The sequence below is a fragment of the Tursiops truncatus genome, chromosome 5 (assembly GCF_011762595.2).
Source record: "Tursiops truncatus isolate mTurTru1 chromosome 5, mTurTru1.mat.Y, whole genome shotgun sequence".
Lineage (NCBI taxonomy): Eukaryota > Metazoa > Chordata > Mammalia > Artiodactyla > Delphinidae > Tursiops > Tursiops truncatus.
The window spans coordinates 41,149,605-41,155,356 of NC_047038.1; positions in this window are offsets into that span (position 1 = coordinate 41,149,605).

The following is a 5,752-nucleotide window of genomic DNA, read 5'->3' on the forward strand; positions in this document are numbered from 1 at the left end:
ATGTTGTGTTAGTTTATGCTACACAGCAAAGTGAATCAGTTATATGTATACATATATCCACTATTTTTTAGATTTCCTTCCCAGTTAGGTTACCACAGATCACTGAGTAGAGTTCCCTATGCTATACAGTAGGTTATCATCAGTTATCTATTTTATACATAGTGGTGTCTATATGTCAATTCCACTCTCACAATTTGTCCCATCCCTCCTTACCCCCCTTGGTAACCATAAGTTTGTTCTCTACGTCTATGACTCTATTTCTGCTTTGTAAATAAGTTAATCTGTATCATTCTTCCAGATTCCACATATAAGTGATATTATACAATATTTGTTTTTCTCTTTCTGACTTACTTCACTCTGTATGACAGTCTCTAGGTCCATCCACACCTCTGCAAATGGCACTATTTCGTTCTATTTTATGGTTGAGTAATATTCCATTGTATATATGTACCACATCTTATTTATCCATTCCTCTGTTGATGGACATTCAGGTTGCTTCCATGTCCTGGTTATTGTAAATAGAGCTGCAATGAATATCGGGTCATATTTCAAATTATGGTTTTCTTCGATATATGCCTAGGAGTGGGATGGCTGAGTTATATGGTAGCTCTATTTTTAGTTTCTTAAGGAACCTCCACACTGTTCTCCATAGTGGCTGTACCAATTTACATTCCCACCAACAGTGTTGGAGGGTGCCCTTTACTCCACACCCTCTTCAACAGTTACTGTTTCTAGATTTTTTGATGATGGCCATTCTGACTGGTGTGAGGTGATACCTCAGTATAGTTTTGATTTGCGTTTCTCTAATAATTAGTGATGTTGAGCATCTCTTCATGGTTTTTTTTTTTTTTCTTTTTTTTTTTGTGGTACGCAGGCCTTTCTGTTGTGGCCTCTCCCACTGCGGAGCACAGGCTCCAGATGTGCAGGCCCAGTGGCCATGGCTCACAGGCCCAACCGCTTCGCGGCATGTGGGATCCTCCTGGACCGGGGCACGAACCTGTGTTCTCTGCATCGGCAGGCAGACTCTCAACCATTGTGCCACCAGGGAAGCCTTCTTTTCATGTGTTTGTTGGCCATCTGTATGTCTTCTTTGGAGAAATGTCTATTTAGGCCTTCTGCCCACTTTTGATTGTGTTGTTTGTTTTTTTGATACTGAGCTGCATGAGCTGTTTATATATTTTGATTAGTCCCTTGTCAGTTGCTTCATCTGCAAACATTTTCTTCCATTCTGAGGGTTGTATTTTCATCTTGTTTGTGGTTTCCTTTGCTGTGCAAAAGATTTTAAGTTTAATTAGGTCTCATTTGTTTATTTTTGTTTTTATTTTCATTACTCTAGGAGGTGGGTCAATAAAGATCTTGCTGTGATTTATGTCATAGAGTGTTCTGCCTGTGTTTTCCTCTAAGAGTTTTATAGTGTCTGGTCTTACCTTTAGGTCTTTAATCCATTTTGAGTTTCTTTTTGTGTATGGCATTAAGGAGTGTACTAATTTCATTCTTTTACATGTAGCTGTCCAGTTTTCCCAGCACCACTTATTGAAGAGACTGTCTTTTCTCCATTGTATATTCTTGACTCCTTTGTCATAGATTAGTTGACCATATGTGCATGGGTTTATCTCTGGGCTTTCTATCCTGTTCCATTGATCTATATTTCTGTTTTTGTGCCAGTATTATGCTATCTTGATTACTGTAGCTTTGTAGTGTAGTCTGAAGTCAGGGAGCCTGATTCTTCCAGCTCCGTTTTTCTTTCTAAAGATTGCTTTGGCTATTTGGGGTCTTTTGTGTTTCCGTACAAATTATGAAATTTTTAGTTCTAATTCTGTGAAAAATGTCATTGGTAATTTGATAGGGATTGCATTGAATCTGTGGATTGCTTTGGGTAGTATGGTTATTTTCACAATATTCATTCTTCAAATCCAAGAACATGGTGTATCTCTCCATCTGTTTGTGTTGTCTTTGATGTCTTTCATCAGTATCTTACAGTTTTCTGAGTACAGGTCTTTTGTCTCCTTAGGTAGGTTTATTCCTAGGTATTTTATTATTTTTGATACAATGGTACATGGAATGGTTTCCTTAATCTCTCTTTCTGATATTTCATTATTAGCCTATAGGAATGCAAGTAATTTCTGTGTATTAATTTTGTATCCTGCAACTTTACCAAATTTATTGATGAGCTCTAGTACTTTTCTGGTAGCATATTTAGGATTTTCTATGTATAGTATCATGTCATCTGCAAATAGTAACAATTTTACTCCTTCTTTTCCAATTTGGATTCCTTTTATTTCTTTCTCCTCTCTGATAACCTTGGTTACAACTTCCTAAACTATGTTGAGTAAAAGTGGCCAGAGTGGACATCCTTGTCTTATTCCTGATCTTAGAGGAAATTCTTTCAGCTTTTCACCATTGAGTATGATATTAGCTGTAGGTTTATCATATATGGGTTTTATTATGGTAAGGTAGGGTCCCTCTAGCCCCACTTTCTGGAGAGCTTTTAAATCATAAATCATTTTCTCTCTTTGTCAAAACTTGTTTTTTGCATCTATTGAGATGATCATATGGTTTTTATTCTTCAATTTGTTAATGTGGTGAATCACATTGATTGATTTCCATATATTGAAGATTCCTTACATTCCTGGGATAAATCCCACTTGATCATGGTGTATGATCCTTTTAATGTGTTGTTGGATTCTCTTTGCTAGTATTTTGTTGAGGATTTTTGCATCTATGTTCATCAGTGATATTGGTCTGTAATTTTCTTTTTTTTAGGTGATATCTTTGTCTGGTTTTGGCAGTAGGGTGATGGTGGCCTCATAGAATGAGATTGGGAGTGTTCCTTCTGCATTTTTTTGGAAGAGTTTCAGAGGCTAGGTGTTAACTCTTCTCTCAATATTTGATAGAATTCAACTGTGAAGCCATCTTGCCCTCAGCTTTTGTTTGTTGGAAGATTTTAAATCACAGTTTCAATTTCAGTACTTGTGATTGGTCTGTTCATACTTGTTATATCTTCCTGGTTCAGTCTTGGAAGGTTGTATCTTTCTAAGAATTTGTCCATTTCTTCGAGGTTGTCCATTTCATTGGTGTATAGTTGCTTGTAGTAATCTCTTATGATCCTTTTTATTTCTGTGGTGTCCTTTGTAACTTCTCCTTTTTCATTTCTAATTTTATTGATTTGAATCTTCTCCCCTTTTTTTCTTGATGAGTCTAGCTAAAGTTTTGTCAATTTTGTTTATCTTCTCAAAGAATCACCTTTTAGTTTCCTTGATCTGTGCTTTGATTTCTTTGTTTCTATTTCATTTATTTCTGCTCTGATCTTTATGATTTCTTTCCTTCTACTAACTTTGGGTTTTGCTTGGTCTTCTTTCTCTAGTTGCTTTAGGTGTAAGGATAGGTAGTTTATTTGAGATGTTTCTTGTTTCTTGAGGTAGGATTGTATTGCTATAAACTTCCCTCTTAGAACTGCTTTTGCTCTTTCCCACAGGTTTTGGATTGTCATGTTTTCATTATTATTTGTCTCTAGGAATTTTTTGACTTCCCCTTTGATTTCATCAGTGATCTATTGATTATTTAGTGACATTTTGTTTACCCTCCACGTGTTTGTGTTTTTTATAGTTTTTTCCTTGTAATTGATTTCTAATCTCACAACATTGTGGTTGGAAAAGATGCTTGATATGATTTCAATTTTCTTAAATTTATTGAAGCTTGATTTGTGGACCAATATGTGGTCTATCCTGGAGAATGTTCCATGTGCACTTGAGAAGAAAGTGTATTCTGATGCCTTTGGATGGAACATCCTATAAATATCAATTAAATCTATGTGGTCTAATGTGTCATTTAAGGCTTGTGTTTCCTTATTAATTTTCTGTCTGCATTACTTATCCATTGGTGCAATTGGGGTGTTAAAGTCTCCCAATATTATTGTGTTACTGTTGACTTCCCCTTTTATGGCTGTCAGCATCTGCCTTATATATTGAGATGCATCTATGTTGAATGCATATATATTTACAATTGTATGTCTTCTTCTTCAGTTGATCCCTTGATCATTATGTAGTGTCCTTCCTTTCTCATAGCAGTCTTTATTTTAGTCTATTTTGTCTGAGTATTGTTATTCATGGTTTCTTTTGATTTCCATTTGCACGGAATTTCTTTTCCTACCCCTCATTTTCAGTCTGAATGTGTCCCTAGGTCTGAAGGGGGGTCTCTTGTAGAAAGCATATATATGGGTCTTGTTTTTGTATCCATTCAGCCAGTCTGTGTCTTTTGGTTGGAGCATTTTATCTATTTACATTTAAGGTAACTGTTGATATGCATGTTCCTATTGCCATTTTCTTAATTGTTTTGGGTTACTTTTTGTGGGTATTTTTCTTCTCTTGTGTTTTCTGCCTAGAGAAGTTCCTTTAGCACTTGTTGTAAAGCTGGTTTGGTGGTGCTGAATTCTCTTAGCTTTTGCTTGTCTGTAAGGCTTTTGATTTCTCTGCTGAATCTGAATGAAATCCATGTTAAGTAGAGTAATCTTGTTTGTAGGTTTTTTCCTTTCATTACTTTAAATATATCATGCGACTCCCTTCTGGCCTGCAGAGTTTCTTCTGAAAAATCAGCTGATAATCTTATGGGGAGACCCTTGTATGTTATTTGTTGCTTTTCCCTTGCTGCTTTTAATATTTTTCTCTGTATTTAATTTTTCTTAGTTTGATTAATATGTGTCTTGGTGTGTTTCTCCTTGAGTTTATCCCTTATGGGACTCTGTGTGCTTCCTGTATTTGATTGACTCTTTCCTTTCCCATGTTAGGGAAGTTTTCAACTATAATCTCTTCAAATATTTTCTCAGACCCTTTCTCTTTCTCCTTTTCTTTTGGGACCCCTATAATTCAAATGTTGGTGCATTTAATGTTGTCCCAATGGTCTCTGAGACAGTCCTCATTTCTTTTCATTCTTTTGTCTTTATTCTGTTCTGCAGCAGTTATTTCCACAATTCTAAATTCCAGCTCACTTATCCATTCTTCTGCCTCACTTATTCTGCTATTGATTCTTTGTGGTGTATTTTTCATTTCAGTTATTTTATGTTCATAACTTTTTTTTGTTCTTAATTCTTCAAGGTTCTTGTTAAACATTTCTTGTGTCATTTTGATCCATGCCTCCATTCTTTTTCTGAGATCCTGGATCATCTTTACAATCATTACTCTGAACTCTTTTTGAGGTAGATTGCCTATTTCCTCTTAATTTATATGATCTTGTGGGTTTTTACCTTTCTCCTTCATCTGTAACATATTTCTCTGTCATCTCATTTTGTCTAACTTACTGTGTTTGTGGTCTCCTTTCTGCAGGCTGCAGGGTCATAGTTTCTCCCACTGAGCACCTGCTGAACATTAGCCGAGGACCTCAGACACCTAAAAGGGCAAGAAAAGATCCCAGTGTAACCAAGTAGGATGAAAGAGAGAAAGGGAAGAAAATAGGAAATGGGATGGGATCCATACCCCTGAGGGTAGCTGAAGGAAGGAGAGGTTACCACAGCTGGAGACACCCCCTCACTGGCAGCGAGATATGCTCAAATAGAGGGTGGGCTTTGGGGGCTAGCAGAAGAAAGTACAGAGGCCGGTCCACGGCAAGCAGGACAGAGTGAGACTTGCATAGACTGTCTGTACCACAGCCCTGCATGCCCCAGCCTGAGACTGGTGTCTGCTGATGTGGGCTGGGTCTGGGTGCTAAAGCATGGTGTTAAGAGAACAAACCCAGGGAGAAGGCTGCTGTAGGCTGCATG